Here is a 12,003-nt window from a genome sequence, read left to right as displayed (position 1 = left end):
CCGGTCATTAATTTTAAAAAGTTGGGTGAATCTGCCTTGAACAGTAAATATTTAACCAGCGCTCTGCATCGGCTGGCCCTCATAAGCCCAGGTCTAAACAGTGCAAGTGGGCGCACACACACACACACACACACACACACACACACACATATATATAGAATGAAAACTAATTACCAGCAGCAGAGCCACTTGTCTGCCAGTATAAGAAACAGAAGGTCAAGAGAGTCAGTACGCCACTGTCAAAGAGCCATGCTACCGAAAGATACAAATTAGCCACTTTCTCTACAACCTCAGCTCACACATATGGGTATCTATTACTACAGTAGTGTTTAAGGAATGTCATTATCACATCGTAATACTTAAAATGAAATGTTTTAGGGTTATTTGATAGCTAGGTTATCTCATATCTCAAGTACATATTTGGTCTAACAAAACAGCTATGTGATTGAATTTTGTATTAATGAAGTCATAAAAAAATACCAATTCCAATCCTGATCATAAAATTTTGTAAATAGTAATATTTTGTCAAAATATATTTCTGAGAGTGAGAGGCTATTTGGTAAAGCATGCACTTCTTGCAGTCTGCATATATATATATATATATATATATATATATATATATATATATATATATATATATATATATATATATATATATATATATATATATATATATATATATACATCCCACTGCGTTTTGTCCCCTTAAGCCCATAAAGTATTTTATTCTTAGCAAGTTTGCCTTGCACTGCCAGGGTTCGGGGGTTCAAATCCTGACACTGCCCTGTGTTCATGGAGATTGCATGTTCTCCCGATGCTTCAACAACATGTGTTGTAGGCTGATTGGCGTTTCCAAATTGTCTGTGGTGTGAGTATGTGTGTGATTGGGTTGGCACTGTGGTGTCCCTGGCCTTGTGCACCAAGTTCCCTGGCATAAGCACCAGGCTCCTCATGACCTTGTGTATGAGAAGTGGTACAGAAAATAAATGTCTCATCACCAAAATCTTCACTTTATCAATGTTTAGACCCTTAAAAATGTTTATGTGGAGCATTGATGGTAGAAAGCCAAGTCTAAGTTGGTACTATAGATACTAAGTTTGGTACTAAGTTTGTCTTAGGCTGTGACTTGCCTTGCTGTCAAACTTTTATTAGAGATTATGTTATGGTCAATTAAAACACCTTCTGACCATTCAGATTTGAGCATTCAACCACATACATATTTTCTCTCTCTCTCTCTCTCTACATATACACAGAAAAATATTAATAATAGCATTGTATATCGTAGTGCATACCTGAATAATGTTCCCAAGTAATGCCAAACATTCATTGCTCCTCATAGCAGTCAATCCATTAGCTGTCTCATGACTTACCAGTTATACATATTACTCAGACCTGAGAAAGTGTGCTGTGAAAGTAAGCGAAAGATGAGAGGTGTTCTGGGGATAGAAGGATTGATAGGTAGACCAGAGAAGAGAAAAAGAGAGAGAAAAATGCAGCTGGGAAAAAGAGAGGCTGGAGTCTCCAGTGATTAGCACTGTGGAGTAGAGCTGCAGAGAAATAAGAGGTTGAAAATTGTATCCACACGTCCATAAGAGCTGAAAAAAGAGACCCAAGAAATATATTTTGAAAGTATATACAGTATATATATATATATATATATATATATATATATATATATATATATATATATATATATATATGTATTAGTGAATAATTTATATAAAATGCTGAATTGATATACCAAAATAATTATTTCAGTCTTTCATTACATTATTTATGTAATCTCAGGTTACAGCTGTTAACTTGTAAAACAAACCAGCCATACAGTATATTTACAATGAACTTGTTGTCATTATGAAAGTATGAAAAAATAAAACATGTCACAAGATGGGTTGATCGCCAAACAGTGATAAATCACCTGCTATTAACATATGAAGTCAGCTCTCTTCATTAAGTAAAGCTGATGAAATTGAAGACGGCTCTGTGGATACACCAGACACATCGGAGGAAACAGTGGAGCTGTTATTCTTTTTCTTTCTGTTCCTGTTTTAATACTGCTGAACTGTTGTGGCTCGATCATATACTCGAGGACACCTGGTCTTCATTTGTACTGTAGGAAATACCTCTCATCCTACACACACTTCCCTGAGCCAGCAATAACCAGGAGCAGATCGCCATATGATAGGTGTGTGTTTCTGATTAGCCTGGCTGGTGTGGTCGTTCACACGAGAGGAATCCTCGATCAAATAATCACTCCGGATTGACACCATAAACCAAATTTCATTTGTCAGGGTCAAACGATAAAATAGTGAGCACACCAGCTGCAGTGAGGAGGAAAAAATAAAAGAAAGAGAGAACGTTGAGGAAAAAAGAGACACATACATCTGAAATCATTCATCAGCTGCTCACGGTCATGACGCTAACCGTGAGGACAAACACACACACACACACACACACACACACACACACACACACACACACACACACACACACACACACACACACACACTCACACACTCACACACTCACACACTCACAGATCGAGTGTACGCTAGTAATGGTGTGTGCTATGTGGGACTGTCCTGAGGCTGGCGAAAGAGAGAAAGAGGCGTGCTGGTTCTTGGCAGAAGAGTTGAACATCTGCATTTGGGTGTAGCAGTGGGAATACTATGTTCTACAGAGAACCGGCCTCTTGAGCTCCTGCTAGAACACATTTGGAGGTCGGGCTGTGTAGAATAGGCAAAGCAGAGGATTATCAAAGAGAAAGAAGTCAAATGAAAGCAATCCAAACATGCATCATGGACAAGGAATCACGAGCTGTTCTGTTCTACCGGACAATACAAAAAGATTGAATGAATAGTGTTGGATGCGCTTTGAGGAAAATAACACTAACACTATTTTTCACTACCATCATTAATTTAACATAAATGCACAGTCTGCTTATGCAGACTCAACATGGAATATTAAGATTCATGGATCCTGCCTAGGTCAAACAAGGTCCAGTTAGTTTGTATACAGTGTATTAATGAAGAAATGTACAGTAGTTCAGCAAGTGTAATGTGTTACAACATCATTTTAAAACATGTTAGTTCCAGTCCCATTGGTCATATTGGGCAACATTCACCAGTAGCACTTAACTTTTGCATGAAAATACAGTGTAATGAATTGTGCCCACATGCAACCTCTGACTACGTCATCATAAACATGTGGACGGTGCAAAAAATATATATTAACCAATAAAAATGGTCCTCTATGATTAATTGTAGACTTGCACCTGGGTCTGACTCCATGTTCATCTCCAATCCAATAAACTCCACATGGATAAAAACAAAAGCCCAGCCACACATTATTTCACAGAAGTAAACTATTAAAAATATCCTCTTTAACTAAAAATAAATAAATAAATCATGTCATGGTAGAAAAGTGCTTTATGATTTCCATTTCACATTCTCCTTAAATCACTTGGCTCACCCAACAGATTATGTTTGGTTTATAGAGAGCATAGTACCCAGTATAAAACAGCTTCTTCTTACAACATGTTCTTTGGTTTTTAGCTTCTAAAAGTAGTTCTACATGGAATCTCTTCCAAAAGAGAAGTCCTCTACTGTGCAGTTTTACATGATGGAATTTCTACATAGAGGGTTATCTGGTTTATCCACTAGAGGGATAAACACACAAACACACTCACACACACACACACACACACACACACACACACACACACACACACACACACACACACACACACACACACACACACACAAAACCCTTTTATAGTGCCAACAGGAAATTATAAGAGTGTAGTGAGCAGGCTAAAGACTGACCTCGGCATACAGACAACAACAAAAAAAACAATGTTTACTACAGGAAGCTTTAACAGATCCCTGTGTTCATGAAGCCTACCCAAACTCTACAAAAGTCTACCTTGAGAGTTCTTTGCATAGTAAAGTGCTGTTTTCTTCCTAAAGAGGTTCTACTTGGAACTTTCTTTGATAGGAAAACTGTAAATGACAGCTCTATCTAAAAGCTTAAAAGTGGGATTCTACATTATTTCAATTGATTTAAATTGTTTGGCTGACCTTTATATCCAAAAAAAAAAAAAACAACAAAAAAAAAAAACTTAGGGTTATAAATGTAAGATTCTACATTTATATTGATTTGTTTGACTGAGATGTTTATCCAAAGCAACTTACAGCAGGATTCTGATTTACATTTATTCACTTAGATGACAGTTTTATACAAAACAGCTTACACTGGGGTTCTACATTTACTCATTTGGCTGGCACTTTTATTCAAAACTGTACAATATGGTTCTAAATATACATTTTTCCCCACTTGGCCAATATTTGTCCAAAGCAACTTACATTAAAGGGTTCTACATTGACTCATCTGGCTGAAAGTCTTATCCAAGACAATTTATAGTAAAGTTTTAAATTTCTACTTATTAATTTGTGTCATCCAAGGAAACTTACTTTAGCATTCTATAGTTACATTTTTTTTTTTTTTTTTGTCTGACCCTTTCATATAAAGCAACTTCCTGTAGGGTTCTACACTTACATTTGCTTATTTGGTAGGGTTAACTTATGGTAGGGTTCCAGATTTACTTACTTGGCCAACAGTTTTATCCGGAGCAACTTTCAGTTGAAACCAAGTAGAGTGTACTACAGTAGAGTAGTTCAGGGCCTTTCTCAAAGACTTAACAGTCTAAGCTTGGCATTGCTTCTGATCAGTAGCCCAAGGTCTTACCCACTAAGCCAACACTGCTCCTACATAGAACCTTTAAAAGTTCCCCTAGAGAAAAAAACCAAAGAACTCTTGTGTGCTAGATGAAACTTGTCTAACATTTGTCTAAACTGATAGCAATAAAAGTTCTCATTTGCCCACAGCTGACACCCACACTGCAGAGACGCAACCACTAACATGGCCAAAAGTTAATTATGAATGATGAAATATCACACTCCCACTTGGTGCACAGTTATATCTCTGGCATACCGTCAGTCATAGAAAACCTCCACAAGGTCTTATACATAAGTACAGGTTTCAATACTTATTAGGTTTCTTTATCAGTGAGGTCAAAGTGGAATTAACTTTCTTGAATGCGTAAATATCATACATCTCAGAGCCGAGGTGAAAAAGAAAAAAAAATCAATCAATAAATCAATGAAAAATAACTTGTCTTTCTCTGGCACATCATTTTAAAATATTGTGGAATGTGATTATGGCCATGCCTGGATTTGCTAATTATGTGAGGGAATACAGAGATCCTTGAGCTGTCTGTCAGAACACAACCCCAGGTGATGAGGAAATGAATGTTTGGCTTGGACCATTGCAAGGAAATGATATCATACATAGCTTTGACAAAATGAGAGATATGGAGAGAGAGAGGGAGCGAGAGAGAGAGAGAGAGAGAGAGAGAGAGAAAGGGCCCTGCAGTTTTTCAGAATGAAAGCATGTGCTCATACAGCCCTCCACCATAGTAATGACCCGAGAATGGGGGAGAATGGAGGAGGTGTACAGTGAGAACATGGCCTCCCTTTCAACCCTCATGGCATTTTTATTATGCAGGTGGCTTTCCAGACCCCGGAAACTGGTTTCAGTTATAAGGGTCACCTTTTTGGTGCTGCACAAAGTGCCCTATTGAAGAATAAAAATTTGAGAAAAGCAAAACAATTCAGAGAGACACAGTTTTTGCAGCCAGTTCATATGCATATATATATATATATATATATACACAGGAAAGAATTCAAATCAGTTCATGAATACACTGTTTTCTCAACAGGAAGTGAAATGAGCAATTTGAATGTAGCTAAATACGACACGGATTAAAGTGTAAAATGATTGATGAAACAGAAAGTGCAGCCAAGTTGGAATGTCTTGATGTGTTTATGGTGAATAAAGCTGACTAAGAATGGATATCCACGATGCTGTCTTGAATTTAGCCATGACGTGACCGAATAACTGAAAGACAGTTTTCTTTCCTAGAGAAATCATTTTGACTCACAGATGGTGTAAATGCATCTTGAGAGGTATTTCAGTAGAGATGTAATGGAATAAACTATAGCATAAACTAATACTATGAATAGACCATAGTTCACACTGCTTACCTTAAAGTTATGGAAATGCAAAATAACACCTTATTATACAGTAAAATAACATGAGACTATCTCTCCCCCTGGTATTTAATTCATTATAAGTCGTGTAATATTATGTATAGTGATATTTGCTATTGCCTTCACACTGAATAAACAGATGTACAATTGAACGCTGAAGTAAATACAACTCAGTAGGAGTATAAAATGTATTAGTCATCCATAAATTAGTAAAGTTAGTATGAGAAACATTATATTTACTACACATTTATATACTGTGTCAAATATAACTATGTATTCAAAATAGAAGGGACTTCAAACTTGCAAAATTAGTTACAAAAGAAGCAAAAACAAACAAACAAACAATAATTGTCAAGAGATGCAATTTAAATGTAGACTTAAACAAAGAAAGAAACCGAATCTCTATTTTTAGAGAAAGAAATATATATTTTTAGTGCAGGACATAAAATTGCTTTAAAAAACATGGGATTTATTCAAGATGAAATTAAAAAGGGGATTAAATAACAGAAAAGGCTTTTAGTTAACGTCAGGAGCATCTAAGACATATTTAGCTGCCTCAGTGTTCAGTGCACGATAGAAGCATTGCTTTATCCCCTCAGTAACCATACCAATTATCTGTAAAGTTTCTCTCTCTCTCTCTCTCTCTCTCTCTCTCTCTCTCTCTCTCTCTCTCTCTCTCTCTCTCTCTTTTCATATTTAATGCATCCCCTGTCTCTCTCACCATCTGCCCTCCCCCCCTTTAACATTCTGGAATTTTCATGAGATAGGACAAAAATGGGCATTTCCCTTATTACCATCTCACGGTGGAAATCAAATATGCAAGGAAAGTAGTGTATATACTAATTAGTGGGGAATTCATAATTACCGTGCTCATTGATGGAGATACATTTGAATACGTTCAGCTCCTTTGGGAGCCGCACAGCCTGTCCAGAATAGTGAGAGAGAGAGAGAGAGAGAGAGAGAGAGAGAGAGAGAGAGAGAGAGAGAATGAAAACGAGAGAGAGAGAAAGAACAAAAATGCCCTCAGCCCCCTCTTTCTTCTTGAAATTAGGGATCTGTGGCATGCCATAGCTCTGCCAGACGCTAGATCCAAAGTACCCGCAATTTCTTTAAATATAATTAATCAACTGAAGCATGTAACCTAATGAACGCATTTGATAACAGCCGCTATTCAAACATGAAGCAGGAGCTGAGGCTTCAGTATTCGGCTATGGTGGAAACGGAGAAATGTTCTTGCCTTGTGTCTTCTCGCATGTCAACAATGTACATGACTGTCAAGGGGAGAAGGGGAGAGTGGTGACAGGGAAGCCGTCCATTTTAATTGGAGTAGATTAATAACAATTAGAGGTAGTGAGCTGCCAGGCAGAGCTGAGGGACGAGGAGAACATGAACGCATGGCACAAGAAGCCTGCTATCGCCGTGAGCCTTGCTGTATTCCTCAAAGAGAGTGAAGAGAAACGTGCGTATCAGTCCAGAGCATCAGATGAAATGCCAGGGGGGAGGCTGAGACTCTACATGAGTGAGGATCACTGCCGGACTAATAACACCACATCACGCACTACACATGCTTTTAAAACTCATAGCCAACTCAAAGAAAAACAGTTAATGTTTAGACGAGAAGATGAAATCGAAGGAAACGACCTAATTACAATATTGCACGAGGTTTACTACCGCAGGATCAACATGTTAAACGTTATCTAAATCGGAATCTGGCTTGTTGTAAAGCTCCTGTGTTACAAAGGGCCTCATTTACCAAAAAGAAAATGAACAAATTTATTCATAATTTGTTCATAAGAGCATTTACACAAGAAATGGGGTAATCATGAAAATCCACTTAGCTTGGAAAACAACGTTCATAGTCTACAAGCGCTCCCGTGTTTGTATAAATGTATTTATAAGTAGACTCACTAATGCCACTCTCGATTGATCAGCTTCAAATTTTAGAATTATACAGACAAAACTCAGATAAATAAGACTAGAGATTCAGTTCAGACAACAGAAATGCCACTCTATAAAATGTGGAAGCGTTAGTGTGTGTCTGTAGAAGCAGATACGCTGTAGTGGCTGATCTGCATTAGTGGAAAATTTAGCACGTGACACATTTAGGAGGTGCTCTTTTGCAATTAAGTCGTCATTTTGTTGTTTGCAGCTCTCTATTTGCTTTATCTTTTGTGAGGTTTTGTAGGCGTCACTAAATGCAAATCAGCTGCAACGTGAACGAACTTCCAAACTTACAGGTGATTGATATTTATCAAAATACGCAAGTGAGCATGCAGAAAATCAATGCTACAGAAGGTTTTGTAAAACCAGCAAGAATGTTTACACAGAACACATTTACACACAACTTTAATCGATGTTGAAGCTGAATTATAAATGTCAAATGAATTTGATTTCTTGGTCATGATTTATAGTGTATATTATGTCGGTTCTAAGTTATTTATAGTCTCTCCTAATGCACCATATTTCACATTGAGCTCTAAGATACTGGATGTGCTAAAGGATTGGAGGTTGTGTCTCGGCTGGTGCCCTCAGCGTGATGTTCTGTGCAGTGTTTATGTCCAGTTAGGGGATAATCTGCTTTGGCACAAGTTCTTGAGCTGCAGCCCAAAATGTAAAATGTTGATGTCCATCGCCAAGCTGTAGGCAGTGGGGAACTGGAAGACACACTTTATCACATTATAAAGACTGGTGCTTTGAGAGACAGGGTGATTTACTTTGCAGATATGAATTCCTCAAAGTAATACAATATACACTATCAACATAATGCAGTGATTTAAGTGTATGCTTATGGAAATGAACCAAAAAGTGGATTTTTTCATATAGGCTTTTTTTTTCACAAATTGGAACATATTGGCTTGCTGAAGCATGAGATAATCAAATCAGAAAGGGAAGTATTAGTAGTAGGAGTAATGCAGGTCTTATATATTTTTTGTCATCCCTAATCTCACAAACGAAAACTTCTAGAATCTATTATAGGTATGTTAGTGCAGATCTTGATGATTATAGATGATTACTTGAGTACTTGCAAGTGAGAGTAATAACTCATCATGACAGCCATTTAAATGAGTGAATGAAGATATTATTTTCAGTTTGTAACAATGACAGAAATTTAGATTGAGCTAAGTCAGGTACTGTAACTTAATTTTCATAAAAAATTGAGACAAGTTTCTGTTTTCACTTATGACAGTTGTCCCTCAAGAGATTGTCTTTTTTCCCTATTTCTTATACCAAAAAAAAAAATAAAAATAGAAAGCACAAACACCTTTCTCTTGAATGTTACAATGTGCTGTTGTTTTGGGTTTTTCTTTCTTTCTTTTTTTTTTTTTTTCAGAGCTCTCACAACGTGTCTGTCATGAACTGCTGTTGTTTTATTTGATGTCTGGTTGTTAGTACACTAGTGGTCTTTTTCTTTTTCATCCATCCATCTTCTACCGCTTACTCCTTTCCAGGGTCATGGGGAAACCTGGAGCCTATCCCAGGGAGCATCGGGCAAAAGGCAGGGTACACCCTGGACAGGGTGCTCATCCATCGCAGGGCATCTTTCTTTTTCAGGACATTTCAAATTGTTGTATTGGCTACACCCAGTGTTTCTGCAATGGCTTCGATAAACGTACCCTCTTTTCTCAGCTTCACAAAATGGCTTGCTTTTTCTCCCATAGACAGCTCTCTGGTCTTCATGTTGGTTTATCCTTTTGAACAACAAATGCAATCTTCACAGGCGCAACCTAGGGATCTAAACAAAAGTAGACATTCGGAGCTATTAATTCTTTAAACAATCAATTTATCAAGGCACACATGAGCAGCATGAAACACCTCTCACATGTTCCAATATTTTTGATCACTTCAAAAAATGGGTGGGTTCAAACAAAAAGTGCCATGTTCTAAAGTGTTTAACAGATCTAGATGTAAATATGAGGAAATGAAATGAAATCTGAAATTCTGATCTGTCGTCTCATATTCATCTTTTGACCTCAAAATCAAATGTCTTCAATGTGTAGCGAAAAGAATAGAATTGGCCTTGCAGTTCCAATACTTCCAGAGGGAGTATTGTACATTTCTGTGCTGTAACTTTACAGTAATGAGTAAAAAAACACCGAAGTAGTCATGTTCCTCAATAACCCAAACCTCTTTCTGTATATTTTTAATCGATTTGATTGACAGTGTCCTGTGGCTCTCTAACTGTGTCTTTCTGTATAGTGTGACTCAAACCCAGCCCTGTGTTGCTAACCTGAACTCCACCTCGGTGTTAATGATGAGAAGGGGGGAAGTTTGCTGTAATGAGGCCCCATGCAGAAGAATCTACCAGTTGGGATTCCACACACAGCCATATGTGAGGCCAATGTTGCATGAATTAACATACGGCGGGTCAAGTTAACATATGTAGAGTGAGAAATGACTAATGACTTATCACACCAGTGTTATTTTTGGACCTTCCTGCATGCATGCAGCCATTGTGGAAGGAGGGCGGGAGGGAGAGCAAGGGTAAGGTAGCCTTAAACAAAGAATTAAAGCAGTAGAGAGGTAGAGTTTCTAGCTTCTCCACCTGTCTACTTCCTGTGATGAGGGAGAAAGATGTAGGAAGAGGAAGCATATGCCAGGGACAGCCTGACAGACAGGACAGTCAGAGCTGACCGTGGTGGCATCAGCATGGGGTGGAACTGCCCTGTCACCGTGCACATGCCGAAGGGGAGAGACGCCTGGCAGATGCTCCCTACTCCATCCAGAAGTCTGCCACGACTGCCCCCGGGTTCCAGAGGAGAGACAAGAGTATATAAGTGTGTGTGTGTGTGTGTGTGTGTGTGTGTGTGTGTTTGTGTATGGGGGGTGGAGGTGTGGGGAGGGAACAGAGGGTTTCATTTGGCAGGGTGTAAAAAAAAATGGCCTGCTTTTTTTTTTTGTTAGTTTTTTGTGATGGAGGAGGCAGGTATTAGCTCGGAGACCTCGGTGGTCCCCGCTAGCCATTAGTTTCCTCTCCAGCTGCAGTAAGATCCGCACTGTGAATCTGCCACACTCCCTCATTCATCAGCCTCCCCATCCGCACCAGCACACAAATTCCAATAACAACACACACACACACACACATACACAGAGACACACACACTCCTTACTGATTCGTAACTTCAGTAGCACTACTGCAAGCCATCCAGAGACAACTATCAGGAAAGTCAGGCAGAGAGAGAGAGACAGAGAGAGAGAGAATGAAGAAGAGAAAGGAAAACACAGGAGCTTGTCCATGCGTGTGTGTGTGCGTGTGTGTCCATGGTCCATCTGTGTCTGTTTGTACATGGAGGTGATGAAACATATTATATATGACCCAGGTTCCTGCACACTGAACCACACGATAGTTTCATGGTGTTGAGCGCAGCGACTCCAGTCAGTGTATGTGTGTGTGTGTGTGTGTGTGTGTGTGTGTGTGTGTTGTGAGACTTCCTGCCACCCGCTCGTCTAATCAGGAAGTGTTTAAATATTGGCAGGAGAGTTGTGGAATGGCCAGTGGAAACTCAGAGGCCAGGGTCAATGTGAAAGGTCACTTGCAGATACTCAGTTTGTCTGAGGCCTCTCTCCCAGCCCCTTACTGTGTTCTCTCACCACGCTTTGTTGTTTTGAAAGGAGAGAAAACTTCCAAGCAGTTCCTGCTCTGCACATTTAACATACTGAAAGGTTGCAGGCACAAGTGCGGTCAAAAAGTCTACTGAGATTGCTTCAGAAGCAGAGAATAAAGCAGAGAAATGAAGTGCAATGGTTTAGGTACTGATTTCAGTTTATTTTACTACGCTCTATGTTTACAGTAATCATAAAGTATCTCTGTTTTCTCCCTCAGTTTTCTATAGTATAAAAAAAAAAAAAAAAAAAAACTTCTCCATCATGCTCTTTAAGGCCATGAGACCATAGT

Source organism: Ictalurus punctatus, chromosome 13 (genome assembly GCF_001660625.3).
Source record: "Ictalurus punctatus breed USDA103 chromosome 13, Coco_2.0, whole genome shotgun sequence".
Classification (NCBI taxonomy): domain Eukaryota; kingdom Metazoa; phylum Chordata; class Actinopteri; order Siluriformes; family Ictaluridae; genus Ictalurus; species Ictalurus punctatus.
The sequence above is the reverse complement of the archived record's forward strand: the minus strand, read 5'-3'. Positions refer to the sequence as shown.